Genomic DNA, 18,374 nt, shown 5'->3' on the forward strand with positions numbered 1-18,374 from the left:
TTTTTTTTTCTTGAGAGAATAAGAAAAGTAGCTCTTTATTGTAAGCAAGTTACATTCTTTAAGTCTAAGTGTCATTTTGTTTTGCTTTGCTCTGTTTTGTTTTCAAGAGGGGCTTACTATAAGTACTTGATACTTTGAGAAGACAATATTTTATAATAACTTTTCATATCTTACAAAAGGGATGTTTCAAAAATAGAGGTTTTGGTTATCTTAATCTCACTCTTCTGTTGTATTTATTTTGTGACACTAAAGTAATCTCAATGTTACCTCCATTCATTCCTCAGACACAGGATCTGTAAATCTCTGTTTCCTCATCAGTCACTCTGGTAGTACAATTGTAATGTTCCTCTTCCTATTTTCTTCTTTAATCATTTACGTTAATCTTTTCCAAATTCCCTCTAATCTGGCCACGTTCTTCTGGTAATAAAGTGTACAGATTCGACCGTAATTTTCCAGGTCAAATTGTAACAGTCATTTAAATGTCAAAGTCACATTTTTCAAATGGGGATCCCAGGAGTAGTTTATATAGCTCTGCAAACCAAACAATAATACTGTCTATGGGCACTCAAATCTCGTGCTTCGGGGAATAAACTGGAGTGTCTGTAAAGAGATAGGAAAGTGTTCCTTCCTCAGCATTCACTATTTAACTAATTCAATTTATCCACTCTGCTTTTTCTGTGTAACTTTTCTTTTGCATTAGTTTCCAGTTCTACAACTATTGGTAATTGCCATAGGTGATATAGAAAATTACATAAGCCAATAACCTGGCACTGTATTGAAATTCTCGTTCCTGGGAACTCTCCTGAGCTTGTAGTTCTTAATAGGTAAATTTCATTTTTTGTATATATAGAAACACATTCTCCTCCAAACAACAATTTCATGACATCCTATACGGTGCCCTTCAAATTTTCAAATAAACTTTGTGCAAAATGCTGAACTTTAAAGATTTCTCATTGGAATATAAGTATTAGAAATGTTTTTTTGTTTTGTATTGTTGTTGTTGTTTTTGTTTTTGGCTGTGCCACGGCTTGCGGGATCTTAGCTCCCCGACCAGGGATCGAACCCGTGCCCCCTGTAGTGGAAGCAGGGAGTTCTAACCACTAGACTGCCAGGGGATCCCCAGAAATGTTTTAAATTAATGCAATTCATAGTAGAAAAGATGATGAGGCTTACACTAGATTTCTCTTGTTTCAATTGTTATCAAACGCAGTTGTCATAACATTACACTTAGGAATTTCAAAGCAGTATAAGAGAATGACATGCTTCTTTTTGTGTGTACTATCATTAGCTAACCCTACCTGGTACCAGTGATGGACACCCCCAGCTAATATCAGGGGCTAGTTTTGGAGGTAAATATATGTAGTGAAAGAGAGAAGAAGAGAAATTCTCTAATTTCTGCAGGTGAGATTTCATCCCCCTACTCAAATTAGCATGAACCACAGATGTGGTTCTAATTTTTGTTGCTGTTCTCAGGAGAGGTTAGTTTTCTACTGAACTCACTTTCTTATGTGCTGGGAAGGAAATGACAGGATGAGTCATGGCCGACTTAGAGCTCATGACGATTTGCTTCTTTAGTGTTACTAACATCTCTCAACACAGTGCCATGTGAACTGATCCATTGCTGGGGCAGTATGGGGACTTCCATGATAGCAGGAGCAGAAAGTCCAATTAGATAGCTTTCATGCTAATTAGATTCATTTAACAGGCTGAATTTCCATGTTTGATCCTCCATTCCCATATCTGATTATCTCTATGAGCAATGCAATTAACTAAATCAAATATTAACTATGACAGATTCTAAAATCTCGTTGGGCCTGGTTTAGCTCTGCATAGAGTACAAGTGATGGTGGGGGGATGAGAAAAAATAGTCTTTTCAAAATTTTCATCTCTGTATTTTAAATTCCAGTCAAAATCACTTGCTCTTGTTTTCTAAAATACATACCTGTGTTTGTTGAAAGAAGTCTTCATTATTTCAATTGAAAAGGATTAGACTAATAAAAAGAACCAACCACCTAACATGCACATTGACAGTATTTAACTTCAAATAATATACATAACATATAAAATAATAATATATTATATGAAGTAAAATATTGACTGTCATAATTAGCATATACATGTAATTCTATAAACTGACACTTTGTTAGTAGTGATTAAACAAAGGTTGGCATTAGTGAAAATAATTGTTTCATTTCTGTATTTTTAAATCTGTGTGCCTTCTGATATGTGTTTAGCAGTTTTGACTAGTTATGCACATCTAGTCATCTTTAATACTAAATGCTTTTCAATAATTACTGTGTTAAGTGCTTGATATAATTTTCCTGAATATACAGTGCTAGCATGCTTTAAAAAAGCTTTGATTTTATATTTATTACCATAATGTATTTTATTTAGAACAAAACATTAAAGCACAGCTTTAATTAGTAGTGAGAAATAATTGTCAGGCTATGGATCCCAGTAATGATCAATATTTCTACTTGATACTGCAAGGTTTTAAAGGTGCAAGAGCGCTAACAATAGGAAACACCAAGAATTATGGCAGCATTACTTTTTCGTCATTCTGAGAATTAGTGGCCCTTTGGGGAGGACGTCTCTGTTGGATGTACTATCAGCTCAGCCTTCATTCTCAGAAGGGATCAAAGGCACTGTCAGAGTATCTGCCACAGTTTAAACCCAACTGCTTCGTTAAGAGTCCTAGGTCCACTCGGAAATTTCTCCGAAAAGACCATAGGTAACTAATTTAATTTTGCTCGCCTTGGCTGTATCTTGGCTTCTGAGAGACAAAGTCCTTGCATAGCCAGGAAGGACATGTTATATCATTCTATCCACTTTTTGCTTATAATAATGTAAAGTCTGGGGCTGAGAAAAATGTCCTTGCATTTGCAAAGAGGGCTCTATCACTTGTAACCGGTTGTATTTCCTCTACTGTTGGAGATTATCCATTTGCTACTTATCCAAAGCCCAGATTATTCTAAGAGCCTCAGAAGCTTTCTGAACCACTGTGCTGGTGGTATGTTCACAATCTGGAACTGTTGTGTCCTTCTGCGTGGATCGTGAGCCACACAGATACCTCCCTATGTAAGCCTGAAAGCCTTCATCCTAGCCCACGGCAACATGCCTCATCCCAAATGTGCCCAATCTTGACACATCACATCTCAGACAAATGTCGTGGAGACAACTGGTGAGTGGTGTGGGTGGGTCAGCATCAATCTACCTGTTAGAAAAACAACAGGTGCCTGTCCTACCTCCATTCACTTTAAGGACCAGCAACAAATTCTTTCTTTTGCTTTTCTCTCCTTTTCTTCTCCTTTTTGTAGATTGTCTTTGGCGACTCCTACATTCACCTTAACGAGATTTCCACCCTAAAAATGGAAAATAATACTTTATACACTATTTCCCACATGAACTTGAGACAACCTTTGAAACAGGAAGAAAGATGGTATCAGCGTGGGGTGAGATGGAGGGAAATAGCCTAAAATTGTAAGGTCACACTATCTTAGGTCAAATTCCAATTCTGACAACGTGATCTTGGGCAAATGATTTAAATTTTCTCTGGTTCAGTTACTTTCTTTATGAACTGGAATAATCATGATAGTATCTACCTCAAAGAGCCATTATAAGGATTACATTAGCCAGTATCTGTAAAGAATTTAGCCCAGTCCCTGACATGTTGTAATGTCTGGGTAAAATTTACCTGTTATTACACAGCACAAATACATAACAGAGATGGGGCTCAGATCTGACTAGGAATCCAATCCTTGTTCTACCATGTCCTGGAAAAACATGATTAAATATTTTTTATGTAGCATATTTTTGGAATTTCCAGTTAACTGGTCCCAGAAATTCTTTACCCCCAACTTCATGGCTTCCTAAGAACTAACTAGGTTGCTTAGATACTAATGACGTTGGGAAGTAGCTCCAAAGATTGATTCAAACACTGTACTTATATCCCTGTTACTACATAGCAAAAAAATGTTGTGCTTAAGCATTTGACATTTTCCAAAAAGTTCATGCTCCCTACAAGACCTGTTAAAAAAAATACAAGTACAGTCATTCTGGAGGTTCTCTCTTACTTTAAATCTTCAAAGGACAGCCAAATCTGTCTCAACTAAATTCAAAAGAATCAGTGAAATAGTACTTATCTCTTCAATGATGAACACACAAGCGGCTCATTTATTTTTCAAACTTTCACTGCAATGTGCGAGTGCAGGATTTCAGTGGCTGCTAGGACTCTGTGAGTTGCTCTAAATTGCCCAGCTTTCCTACCTTTTTATTTAGAAGGGAGAAAGAAGGCAGTTTAGGTGTAAGAATGTGGTAAATTCTAATCACCCTTCAGTGCCTGCTTTCTTGTATGATGATGAGCACCACAGCAGTATTTTCCCCACTAAAAAAAAAAAGTGTAGTCCTAATCTATGTGTATATTTGCTTTATAATGGTGCTGATGTTTAAAGAAGATAAATATTCACCCATCTTTTGGTAAAACCAAGTTATACCAAATAAAAGTAAGCCTGCCTTTCAACTGTTAAAGTAACTCCTTTAGCTGGTTAATGTATATCCTTCCAGAACACACACACACACACACACACACATATTTACATTTATATTTGTGTATTTTTTCCTTTAATGGGGTTCACATCATTCTTAAAGACTCCACTTTTAAACTAAATTTTGTTTTTGTTTGATTTTACTCATATGTTATAAACTTCTTTCCATTTAACTTTTTAAATAAATTTAAATCAAATTCTAATTATTTAGCCTCCAAAAAACTTGTAAATTCTTACCCTTCTGCTTTTAACATTTAAAATATGTTCTTTCTCCAGCCTTTACTACTTTATTCTAACTTATACAGGCTCTTTCTGTAAGTCAACTTGCCAATGAAAATTCCAATTTGATAGGTTAAAGTGTAGTCAGTAACGATGTTATTCAGATTATAGTAAATATTTTTCAAACACTTTATTCAACAAAAAATACCAAAAACCTATTTTGCTTGATATCGTGTGTATATACATAAATATACCAATACACCAGCATTATGACGTATGAGGAAACACATTCTTCATCTAAATTGATCTAATGACACACATAAGAGTATTTCAGGTTAAACTTATATTAAAGTGATTTTTTTACCAAGTATTATGAGGAAAGCATTTTGACACTTTAAACAGATATTTCTCTCCTTTACTTTGAATATAATTTCATCAAATCTCATGATAAATCTGAAAAATGGAAATACAAGCAAGAGGAACATTTCCATAAATATCAATAAAGGTTAAAACAAAAGATGGCTTAAGAAGCAATGTGAAAACGTCTGACTTTTTAGCTAGCTCATTTTAATCTTTTCTTCGGAGAATAACTAAAAAAAGACAAAATTATATACACTAAGGCAGTAAAACCACACGGTGATAATCAACACAAAAGAGTTTTTGCAGCCATCCAGAATTCAAGCTGTGCACATGGAGAATTCAGCTATTCCAAAAAATTTGTATACTAAGGCTTATTCTCTATAGCTCATTTGAGCTATGAGTAATTTTGTAAGTGGAATTAGATTTTATTTCCGAAGATTGTTTTTCCATATCATTGCATGCTTACAGACAAGACTCAGGCATGATGGATAATTACTCCTAGAACCCTCCTTCCCATTATGGAGATAGCAGCAGTGTGTTTTACTCAATAGGTAATCTGCTCTCTTGATCAATGACCACTTAGTAGGAAAATGGATTCAGATTTCTGAACTATAATGGAAACTTCAGGTAAAAAAATGTTTTTTAACAAACACTTGGCAAATAATTAAATTCTTATTGAAGGTGATCAGTGATACTGATGTAGGGCTTGTAGAGTAAGGGGATTTTTCACACCCATAAATTTATGCAAGATCATACCACTTATATTTAGGCACACCCCTAAAACGAATATTAGTCTTTCTAGACAAAATATTTTGTAAATCCCATTCATTTAACAAATATCGGGTTCCTAAGAAAAGTTGCAAAATAAATACTTGTTGGATGAATAGGTATTTTTTGTATGTGTAGCTTTGGGTTATATGTAAAGAATGCAAACAAAGTTATAGGGAATCTACCCTGGAGAAACATTTAACATGGTGAGACTTTTACATAGGAAGCACATACATTCTGTAGGCAGCTGAAGGTCATATGTCTTTAAAGAGAGAGATCAGACCGCGTGCTATGGACGTCAAAAGGGAGGGGTCACGGAGGAGGCGGAGTTGAACGTGGACCGTGAAATACTGGGATGATTTGGACCTGAAACTGGGAGAGGAGCACCCCAGAAGAGACTCCAGCGGCGTGCAATGGCATAGAAGTGTGCAGACACTGTCTGGCAGGGAATGGGGAAGCCAGAGAACATTTGTGAGCAGGGAATGATAACGTCAGGGTTGTGGCTGCGGAAGAGTAATCTGCAGGAAGTGTGTATGGGAGGCTGGAAAGACTGGAGGCGTAGTAATGGACATCCGGCAGGTCCCTGGAAATTTGGAGCTGAAGCCTGGGAACAGGTCAGGGTTGGGGATAAAGGTCTGAGGATCTGGGAGTCCTCTTCCTTTTCCTAGTGTTCGTACTTGAGAAGCCTGGAAAACAGCAAAGGACCAGGATAGGTCCCGGGCGGAGGGCGATGGCGTCGGAAGAGCCAACATCTATACTAAACATCATGCCCAATATCTGGCACCTCGAAAAAACCACCCAGCACAAGGTAAGGCCCGTGGAGATGTGGGAAGTCAAGGTGTAGAGAACCCTAGATGATGGAGCGTCCGGTGTACGTCAGGGCTAAAAGAGAAGCAAGGATTAAGTGAGATACGTTTAAACCGGAGTGTGTTGGACCTTCTCCAGTAGCCATCTTTCTTGGCCTAAAGAAACTCAGAAGGGAGTCCCCACTCTAAAATACACTGTCACGGCCTGCATTCTTTTTAAAAGGGTGTTTCAGGCTACTTCGTTGCCTGTAACTGTGCAGGCCGTCTCTATCTCGTGCCTGTTGAGGAGCCCATGGGTCGGCAACCCAGAGAGCCCAGTGATGTTATTATTCAAGTTCATCCCGTCTTTACCTCGACATGAAGGTAGGGAAAGTTCTGGGTGTCCCTTCGGTGGCCTCTCCAAGGAGGAACTTGGCACAGTTCTCTAGATGACAGGGAGAACAGGCCAAAGAAAGGAAGCCAGGGTATGAATAGCGCCCCCGTGGGAAGCTAGAGTTACGGCTGCCACCGACCAGGCTTTTCCTTCAAACCCAGGAAAGCGAGGTTTGGGGGCTGACGACGGCCCCTAAGCGGAGCTGGAGGTGCTCGGGGGAAAGTCAGATCCTCTCTGCTCTCCTAGTTATCCCCGCGCTCTTTCCCCGGGAGGATACTCCGGGCCCCATCACTCAGGAGCGGTCTCTCCTCGCCCCAGTTCCCCGGGTCGAGCTGCGGGCCAGGGTCAGGGGCGTGTGGGGCGGGCGGGGGGAGAACCTAGCAGCCGAGAGCAGAAGGGCCCAGGGAATCCCGCGAAGCCGCCCGAGCGCATCCCGGCGGGGCGCCCCGGGCTTTCCCCGTCGCCCTGTCAGCGGCGCCCGCGGGGCCGCGGACCCTCCCGCTCCGCAGAGCGGCAGCCGCCGAGGGAAGCAGGTGGGTGTGCAGCCGGGCCCGGGCCGCGGGGAGCGGCGGGCGCGCGGGAGGAGTGGGAGGCGCCCGCCAAGGTGTGGGCGGTGCCCTCTCGCCCGCGCCCCGGGCCCCGGGGCGCTGTCCCCGCTCGAGCGTACGGCTCCCGCGCCGCCAGGCCGAGCCCGGGCGTCCCCGGCGGTGCCCGGCCGGCCGCGCAGCCCCGCCACCCCGGCCGCCGCCCACCTCGAGAGCTGCTAGCGCCCAGGAACAGGAAGAGAAGGAGGCGGCGGCGGCGGCGGCGGCCGTCGCTCCAGCCCGCGGGTGCGCGGAGCGCGGGAGGAGGCGGAGCGCGAGGCGGGGTGGCCGCGGGCCGGTGTGCGCGCCCAAGCCGGCGCCCCCGAGCGCCCCGCCTCGCTTCCCGCGCCCAGCCTCTCCCCGGCTCCGCCACAGACACACACCCACCAAGCACCCACCGCCCTCCGCCCGCGCCGGCCGCCGCCGCCGCCGCCGCCGCCGCCGCCGCGCCGAGGGCAACCCGAGCGAGCGGCAACTCCCCGGCTGGCGCGGCTCGCCTTCCCGGCTCCTTCCGCGCGGCGAGCTCAGCCCCGCTCGATTTTTCCTTTTCTATCCCAGCCCTCTCTTGTCTGGGCGGCGGCGGCGGCGGCAGGGGGATGGGGGCCCGCGAGGGGAAGGGGGTGAAGATCGATGAAGATTATTGTTCTTTTTAAGGATGCCTTAGCTTCCTCCCGCCGCCTCTCCTTTGAGCCTTCCTACTAGAGACCGTGAACCAGAGTCAGGGATGTAAAGAGAGGGGTGAAAAAAAAAAACCAAAAAAAAAAAAAAAAAAAAACCAAAAAACGCCAGGAGCTCCAGCCAGCCGGGGAGACCCTCCTCTCCGTGGAGGGGAGGGGGATTTCCAGCGACACATCATTGGCGAAGGGCACCGTCGCGGGGAGAGGAGCCCCGGAGGGAGCGGGGAATCCCACAGCCCTTTGTGGTGCCCGAGCCCGTGCCGCCTGCCGAGCGGGGTCGGTGGGAGCTAGGTAAGTGGCGGGGGCATTGCTGCTCCCCGAAGGGGTCTTCCTTTAAGAATGAATCATCGCGGGCAGCCTAGCCAGACTTGAGTTGCTAAAGGAATTGGAAACTGCCATATGGCACCGAGTGGACTTACACACAAAGCTGACTTAGCCCTGAGAGGGTTATTAATGCAAGACTCCATCCCCGTGGGGAAGGCGCTCAAGTGTTAGCCCCTGAAAAGCTTCCGAGCAGTCTGCCTGGGAAGGGATGGGAGATGTTATTTCTAGGAGATGAGCTCTTGTTGCCTTCTGTTCATTTGTTGGTAAATGCCACACTCACATGCACACACTTGTGGGACCGGATTCGGGGAGTGTGATGTCTCTGATGTATGAACAGTCCTCAGAACACAGAGACGTGCATGCATTCTGTTCTCCGAGCGGCGCACGGTCTCCGTTCTGTAGCACAGGGTTCCTGAGAGAGAGAATGAGTCTGTAAGGAAAGAGCTTCATGGCTGTCTCCAACACACTCTGCTTAGGGGACCTGGGAATATAACTGCCCTGAATGGCACCAAAAGACACCGACCATTTGCCTCGTCGTTTGCTTCCAGGGCTTAATGATGGTTTTCAAAATAATATGCTACCATCCATCTTCTCGAATTATGAGCATTTTTGTGTATTCATTCATAAAAATTTTCAGTGTGCAGTATGCAAAGACATGCCATGTATACATCATTTACGACCGCACAAGTGTTACAATAATAGATTACACTGAAAAATTTAGGATGCACAGATATACACTGGGTTCATTTCATGCAGGTTCAGCATTCCTTCTAATCAAGTTATGCAATAATGTCAGTGTTTTAAATAGTATTTCACATTTCTGTTTTTGCATTGATGGGTTTTGGAATTTTGTTGGAAATCTGATTTTTTAAGCTCAGCTCAAAGGAAATGTCAGGATTTGTTTTTGTTTTTAAATGTGTAGTATTGTGTGGGACAGAGGTCTCTTGGTTTATTTACCAAAAAACATCATTCGAGATAATCACATTTCATAGAACAAGAGAAAGATAAATTCCAGTCAAAAATCTAAAGTCTAACTTGTCGGTACTGAATAACTTACAGGAAAGATTTTGAAATAGAGGGTATCATTAAAAAAATTATGTAGGTGTAAAGTTTTACTTTATTTCACTCTTTAGAGGGGTGTGTGTGTGTGTGTGTGTGAATAAATATAAAGTTGTACAAAGCTTACTTGTCATACATGAATAAGCTTTAGGGACATCTGGACTAGAGAGTTCTTGGTTCTTAAATTTATCAGAACTTAAACAGTTCAGTAATTGGGTGCACTGTACATGTGTCTGTGCATTTAATTGCTTCTAGGGGTGGTGTTTTTAATGTAAGGCATAAATACGTGATTACTTGTTTGGCTACAGTTCTGAGAATTTGGAGGACCCAATGTATAAACACCTTTTCCCCCACTGAATGAAAAGTAACTTCATCACCTAAAAGAGTTAATATGCCTCCACCAAGCAAATACTGTACTCCCCTCCCTCATGCTGTCCGATTCAGACCAGTTGTTTATCACAAATAGAATTGTGTCTAATGCACTCCTTTTCCTTTTCTGGCACAACTCAGACTCTTGGAGAAAGGAGTGAATCACTTGGCAGTTCTCTTTGCATTCTTCCTCCTTTTAACCTGCACCTTGCCCTCTCCGTGTTAGTGTTCCCAAATCTCCCTCATACACAAATATACACACTGCTTCCAGAAAATAACTCCATTGCCTGCCACTTTGAGAATGCTAGTGTCTCTCTTTTCTTTTGCTCCTGTGTTTTTCTAAGTAGAATCAATCCGTGCATCTGTTGAAACTATTTCCAGTCTCACTTGTCTCCACATCCCACAGTTCAGTTTTCCAGGCATACGTGTTTGCTGAATATTCAGATGGGATTAGTGAAAATTATTACCTTAGCCAATCTTTTCTGTTTGGCTTTTAAAGTTTCCTTGTTGATGCCTTGGAGCAACTGTGAACATGAACTTGCCCTTCTAATTTCCAGTATGGTAGCAAAAGTGAGACTGCTAGCGAAACAAAATGACAGGATAGGCTTTCAGTCACATTCTTGGCAACTTTAAAAGCATATCTGTCCAGGTTTCTTGCATACCTGCCTGCGTATCTGTGGAAAATATTCTTTACACATTGAAAATTTTTTTTCTTGAATTTATATCTGGCATTTTGAAATGGTGTTCAAAGAGAGACTGGTGTATGTGTATGTATGTACATATTAAGTATATATAGACACATAGTTAATTAAGGCAGATTCAGGAAGAGGATCATGAAAATTTGTCACAGTCTAGGCATTGAGGAATTATTAGAAGACAGTAATAATAACAATAATAACTTTTATTAAAATGTTTAAAAATTTAAATTAAAGCATTATTATACACATATATACATATGTGTATGTATACATATATATGTGTGTGTGTGTTATGAAAGTAAACCAAATTTCTGGTAAAAAATTGGAAATCTACAAGATAATTTCATTCTGATCTAATGTATTTTTTCTTGATAAATTATAAGGAAGTAATTAGTTCCTTGAAATTTGCTATCCCTTAGACTAATTCCTAAGAAGCATCATAAGAAGCGTCATTAAAGTTGATAGGACATCTCCTCATGAACGTTTTAAGGTAAATATATAAGGTTAAGACTTTCCATTTACTTCAGAATGTAATATTACTTGAGGTTTGCTTATATTTGTCAAGTGGATTTTACAAAAAACTCTGATGCCTATTATTTTCATAAGGGCTTCAGAGGAGTGGAGAGTGCACATGCATTATATGTGATATTTTTTAAGTTCAGCGTATTTTTTAAGGTAAGAGCTTATAGCCTTGTTACTCCCGAAGTGATAAACTTTATAAAGCAGCACAGCCGTCAAAGTTTTAGTCATATACTACAAGTATCTTTGTACTTTGGACCTATAGTCCATTCTTGTTCATTGCTTATTTCCTCCTTGAGCTTCTAAAATATGTATTCCCACCAACTCTTCACCGAAAATCCAGGTTGTCTGGCAGAAGGTCAAGAGTGTAAGACTCAGCGCTCCTTGGCCTGTGTAAGCCAAATCCTACTGTATTATCTTTAAGGGAAAAGTGTCTGTTCCTGTAGGTTGAATTGTACCTATCTGTGCTGTCTGATTTAATGCCATGTATCCACTCACTAACTTATTCATTAATTCATTTAATACTCATTATGTATAAGAAGAAGAGTGCTTGATTAGAATGTAACAAACACAAAAGAGATAGAAGACCTAGTCCTTGCCCCCCAAGGATTTTTACAGTATAGAGAGTAAAACTTGAATAACTAATTGAAGAATTGTGTGTATGGTTCAAAATCAGGGATCTCTTGCATACATACGTGCATTTCACAATTTCATACTTAATAAATTAATTAAGGCAGATTCAGGAAGAGGATCATGAAAATTTGTCACAGTCTAGGCATTGGGGAATTATTAGAAGACAACAATAATAATAATAACCTTTACTAAACTTTTTAAAAATTTAAATTAAATTAAAGCATTATTATTATAAATAACATTTTTATTATTATTTTATTTATGTCAGTAAAATAAATTTATTTTCATTATTATTATTGTAACACATAGTTGAGCCAGCCACTTTTTAAGTGTTTTAAAAATGCTAAATATTTTAATTCTCACAACCACCCTATGAGGCAGCTATCACTAATACTCTGTTATATAGACATAAAAGTTAAATTACAGAGACTTTTCTTGTCTAAAGTCACATAGGAAGTAAATGATACAGTCAAGCTTGAACCCAGGCATTCTGGCTTCACTTAACCACTATGATATTAAATATTAAGAAGTGTGATCTCCGGCAGAATGAGAAATGATGTTTTCAGCTCCTAGATTTATTTGGAGCTATATCCTCCCATTAAGGGATACCATAGTTATTATGACAGGGAATGCTTGGAAAAGACCAAAAATAGGGACTTCATTTTAAATAGGAGAAAACCCCAAAACTTTCATTATGAATTTGAAATAAGAAGGTAGTTTAGAGGCTGATTTTTAAAAGATGGGTGGAATTTTATAAGAATGCTAAAACATTAGGAAGTACCAGAGACTAACACTGGGCAAGAAACATGATCTGACTGGTCAATTTCTAATGGTAGTTTATTTTATATTCAGTTTCAGGTTTTTTTAAAAAAATGTGAATTATTTTGAATAAAGTATAGTATTATAAATATTTTAAGTTTATTTTTTAGAATTAAATATTCATATATTGAAAGGAAGTTATTAGTTTTGCAATATAATTTTCTTTTACCCCTGTCCCCACTTTTTTCCTGTAAAATGTACCCCCAATATATTGTTGGAAATTGGAATATAGTCACTTAACAGGTTTACTTTCTTTTTTAAAATTTTTTAAAATTTATTTATTTTATTTATTTATTTTTGGCTGTGTGTGGGCTTTCTCTGGTTGCGGCGAGCGGGGGCTACTCTTTGTTGTGTTGCACGGGCTTCTCACTGTGGTGGCTTCTCTTGTTGCGGAGCACAGGCTCTCGGCGCGCGGGCTTCAGTAGTTGTGGCACGTGGGCTCATTAGTTGTGGCTCGCGGACTCTAGAGCACAGGCTCGGTAGTTGTGGCGCACGGGCTTAGTTGCTTCCAGGCATGTGGGATCTTCGCGGACCAGGGCTCGAACCCGTGTCCCCTGCATTGGCAGGCGGATTCTTAACCACTACGCCACCAGGGAAGCCCAACAGGTTTACTTTCTAGTATATTGTCTAGAGTGCATTTATTTTACTAAGTGATAAATAACTATAATAAAACCATGAAAGCATAAATCAAATCATAAGTTGAGTTTTTCATCAAGAAAACTTTTTATAAGATTTAAAGTAAAGTTCTTTCGAAATATCAACTGCTTCTGTTTATGTGAAAAATACCATCATTAAATTTGGAAGATAAAATGGCCAAGTATTGCCTGCAGGATGCCATACAATCCAATCTTTAGATACACCCTCATGATTGATTGACATTTTAATTTCTCTCACAGATGTTAGGTCTCATAGACCCAGTTGCATTGTATTATAGACAACTCTCAACCTACAACTGGCTTGGAGCATAAAGGTTGATTTTAAAAGTTTGGGTTTTTTGAAACTTGTAATACATTTATAGAAACAGTACTTTAGATGATGCTTCGGTGTCCAGACCAATCCACAAATACCCTTTGAATCAATAATATACCTGAAGTACAGTACTGTTAGTACTAAAAACACAGCCATTATGTATAGCAATATTCCCGGGGAATAATTTGATTTAAATATTACTTATTTACTGCTGCTTCTATGCAGGGTTCTTTCAGGATACAGAGGTGAACACAGTAATGCTTGGCCCAACAAGGAGGAGAGAAAATTGAGTTTGTACGTAACCGACACTGACATTAGGCAGAATGAAGAAAGCTTTATAATATTGGTATAGGCAAAATGTTGAATAATTGATTCAGAGTTCTATGGAGAGAGCCAGGGACCGCATACCTCTCAGGATTCTCATTTGTTATTTCATCCTTAAGGTATCTACTGAGCTGCTTCTCTGTGTCAAGCCCTAAGCGAGGTGTTGGGGACACAAATACGAATAAGACATCATACATTCACACCCTACACATGTAGGCACATAAATCATAACAAAATGTCTTAAAAGCTATTGGTGGAGCAGGATGGCAGTTCAGCTGAGTAGTTGCCTAACAAAAGCATCCCAAGAGTAAAAAAAATACGATTTCTTTGAATTCCTAGATGCATGTAGCTGTGATTCTCTACTCAGTCAGACCCAATGCCCCCTTTTTCTCAAGCAGTGTTTTGTAATATCCCTTTTACTTTCCTGAAATGATATTACAGATAGTGTAACTTGTCTACACATGTAATGTTTCAAAAATCAATATAAATTCTCTATCTGTAATAGAAAGAAGAAATAAAAGGAAAGCAGCTTATGAAAATTGCAAGTATATCAGTATGTGTACGCTCAGGTATACTACAGTAAAAGATGTCATAAAGCAGTCAGATGCATGCTACTTAAAATGCATGAATTTGGACCTAAGAGAAAATATTCAACTGAATATCAATGACACTTTTGTATATTTGGCATTTTGAAATAAGAACAAAGTAAATATGTTCATTGAGTGTGACAGCTACAGTTGCAGACAGATGTGGGTGTGTTGTATTAGTGAATCAGTTAACATGAGCAGTGTCATAGTGGGTGATGTGACTTTCCAAAATGGTGAGCAAATCCTGGTGAAGTTCCCAACATGGTAGTTACATTCCTAGAACATTCCTATGTAAAAATATTTTGTATACAACAAGGTTAGAATCTAGTCACAGATAATAATAAGCAAGTTTTTCATTTACTTATGTGTCTGATGAAAATGTAAAAATAATGGAGGACACAGAATTTCTACCCACATTGTAGGGTTTCTTGCATTCCTGGGCCTTGCCTTCCAAATACTTAACAGTTTTAGAAGACTCAGTCAAAAGGACTGGATTAATCCCATTCGGCAGCACTGATTATGGCTATATTCTCCTACAGAAGGAAGCCACTGTAATTCTAATGCATAATTGGGCTATTTTGGAAAATCAGACTTCTCTAAGTTTTTAGTCGGAAGGGAAGTTTAGAGGCTGACTAAATAATAAAATGAGCAGCAACAAAATTCAACCCCTTAGATTTCTAAGCACTAGAAACAAAGTAATAGTAGGCACAATATGCAAAGCTGACTAATCTTATCATAACTGTCAGAGTTTTATTTTCTACGTGGGAGTGTCAGACAAGACTTCACAGTTGAAGTGACATCTAAGCTAATTTTTAAGAGATGAGTAAGGTGCCTCCAGGCTAAAAAGGAGGGAGATGGATAACATTCTAGGCAGAGGGAACAGCATTTGCAAAGCAGTGTCGTCAGAAGGGCTTCGCTGTTCATTGGGGCTCAACGTTGGCAGTTGTAGGGAAGCGATGACAGATAAGACAGAAGAACTTGGGGATTAAACGTGAAAGGTGTTGTACGCCTTGCAAAGCCCCTTGGATTTTATCCTGTAGGACAGGCAGTGGAGGTCAGCTGCAGTTTTAAATAGAGTGATGTGGTCCACTTTTACTGGGGGACAGTCTCTGAGCTAGCATGAGGAAGAGGGACTATAAGAGGAAAAGAGATTGATGCCTGGGAGACTGTTGAGGAATACAGGTAGGATAAGGTCCAGGACTTACCTTTAAAAGGAATGGTGAAGAAGGGGAGAAGGGTTTGGATACTCTGTAGCAAACGGTTGTAAATCAAGTGTCTCCAAATCATCCAGCTCCCATCATAGCACGCTTGAAGCCTCTTTCTTCTTCAAAGGTCATTGTATTAGTTAAGGTAACTTGAGCTTCGGTAATAAACCTCCATTTTGCGGTAATTAATAGAGTAGAAGATTATTTTTGGCTCATATGAGAGTCTATTGTGTGTGTTCCATGCTGTGATTTGGGGACCCAGATTCTTTCAATCTACACTAGGGGCTTGGAGTTCTTTGCATCTAGCTGGCAGCTGTGGAAGAGAATGAGCACATCCAAGAAGTGACACACCTTGCTGCCATTCACATTCTGTTAGTGAGATGATCACATCACTCTATCTAAATACATAGAGGGGAATATGTAACCTCTGGCTGGGCAGCAGCTCCCTAGTAACATTCCTCTATCATGAAAGGGGAAGCACAGATTTTGCTAAACAGCTGTTTGTATCATATTCTGCCTCTGTGGCTACATGTAGGAAAACGTCAGCCCCAGGAGACTACCTGAATCCTTCTTGGTCGCTGCATCCATTTAAGTCCAGGTTCTACTGGTAATAATGCTAAAGCCCTCCTCCCCACTTAAATCTGTATATGGCCCCTCCTTGTCCAGAAACCTTTATACTTAAAAGGCAGGTTACTGGCCTCCTGTTCTACAATGATGGATCGGGTTTTAGAATAATTGCATTCAAAATTCTCATTTGGAAGAGGGAAGAATGGGAGGCATAAAGCAGTCATTGGCCCATAATATGAAAGAAATCCCATTACATGTTGCTAAAGACCTCCTGCTCTGGCAGTAGGGGGAATTCCTCTATTAGACTCTGGTTTTGCTGTCTTGGAAGAACTCCTTTGTTCATTGTTCTCTGTAGCCGTGGTCACCTTCTGGAAGGGTCTTCCTTGTCCATTACTCTCCATGGCCACATTCAAAATGGGTGTTGAGAAGTGTATCCTTCTTGGGAGTTATATTACTTTCTCAGCCAGCTTCTTGCTGGTATAAGTTTGGATGCCTTGAGGTTGTTTGTTTGTTTGTTTATTTTTGGCTGTGTTGGGTCTTTGTTGCTGCACACGGGTTTCCTCTAGTTGCGGTGAGCGAGGGCTACTCTTAGTTGTGGTGTGCAGGCTTCTCATTGCGGTGGCTTCTCTTGTTGCAGAGCACGGCCTGTAGGCACACGGGCTTCAGTAGTTGTGGCTTGCGGGCTCTAGAGCGCAGCCTCAGTAGTTGTGGTGCACGGGCTTAGTTGCTCTGAGGCATGTGGGATCTTCCCAGACCAGGGCTTGGACCTGTGTCCCCTGCATTGGCAAGCGGGTTCTTAACCACTGCACCACCAGGGAAGCCCCGAGGTTGTTTTATCGTCGCTAGAAATTAGGCTCCTAGTTTCTTTGACAATACAATTCCCTCAAAATCTTCATAGGTTTCTTATCTATTTGCTGTCAGTTACACCACTACCTACCATGTAAGTTCTTTCCTATTTATAATTCTTGAACCTTCCTCATTTCTTTGCTCATGTCTCAACCACCTGTGTCTCAAGTGGTTATTTTGGGGTCATCTGAAATAATAGGCTTGGGTGGTTAGGTAACTTCATTAATCAGATCTTTGGCTGCAAGGCTGAGTCCCTTTTCTAACTGGGAAGTCTTAATGGACATTTGTTATTCAAAGCCTTTTTCAGTGTCATTCCTCACCTTTAGAGTCCCCGAAGCAGGGGTTTGTTCCAGCTTTGTAGTCTTATATTTCTAGAGTTTGGCTATTTGCCCTTATTTCTGTTCTCAAACTAGCCAATTCTTTCATAAGTTCATCCATTATCTTGTAATACCTTGATATAGGCAGTGAGGAGTAACCATCACATACTAGCATTCTGGCTCTTTCCAACCATTTCCTCTAGAGCTGTAGACCTGCCCTCTAAGTTATCACAGTTTTGCCAGGGCATAACAGGGTTCCAGGTCTCTGGTCGTTTTTTCCTCGGCAATGGCCAACAGCACACAATCAGATTTTTGTTCAGGCAGCACCCACTTCAAGGTATCAATTTCAGAATAAGTTAGGATGATGCTAGCTGCTGTAATGAACTAAACTATTAGTGGCTAAACATAATAAATGTTTATTTCTTACCCACATAACAGTCCAATGGAGAGAGAGCAAGAGTGAGCATTGAAAAGACATCGACTTCTTAAACCTCCTGGCTCATGTGTGACAGCAACACTTCTGTTTATAGTCCGCTGATGACAACTAGTCAGATGGCGTACCTAGATGCAGGGGGGCTGGGAAATGTCATCCCAGCGTCCCCAGAACGTCTCAGTGCCAGCTCTTTCTTACAAAATTGAAACCCAAGTTTAGGTAGACAATTAGCTGTTCCCTGCTACCGTCCTCTTCCTCCAGAATAAATTAGGGGGAAAGGGTTTGAGCTGCATTCACTCACTGGTTAATCCACGCTATTGATGGCATCTCCCCCATCTCACTCCTGTCCTGTCTTTGGCTCTTGACCCAGACTT

At 40.8% G+C, this 18,374-nt stretch overlaps 1 protein-coding gene across 1 annotated transcript in view; it reads left to right on the forward strand.

Annotated features, from left to right (window-relative positions):
* Positions 1–8,463: 8,463 nt before the first annotated feature.
* KCNB2 (potassium voltage-gated channel subfamily B member 2) overlaps positions 8,464–18,374 on the forward strand; it is a 384,193-nt gene continuing 374,282 nt past the window's right edge. Inside the window, exons 1-2 of the mRNA XM_068525546.1 lie at positions 8,464–8,622; positions 11,201–11,271. The gene's annotated coding sequence lies outside the window, so the exon portion shown is untranslated. The remainder of the gene's footprint in view (positions 8,623–11,200; positions 11,272–18,374) is intronic.

The sequence above is a fragment of the Eschrichtius robustus genome, chromosome 17, assembly GCF_028021215.1.
Source record: "Eschrichtius robustus isolate mEscRob2 chromosome 17, mEscRob2.pri, whole genome shotgun sequence".
Classification (NCBI taxonomy): domain Eukaryota; kingdom Metazoa; phylum Chordata; class Mammalia; order Artiodactyla; family Eschrichtiidae; genus Eschrichtius; species Eschrichtius robustus.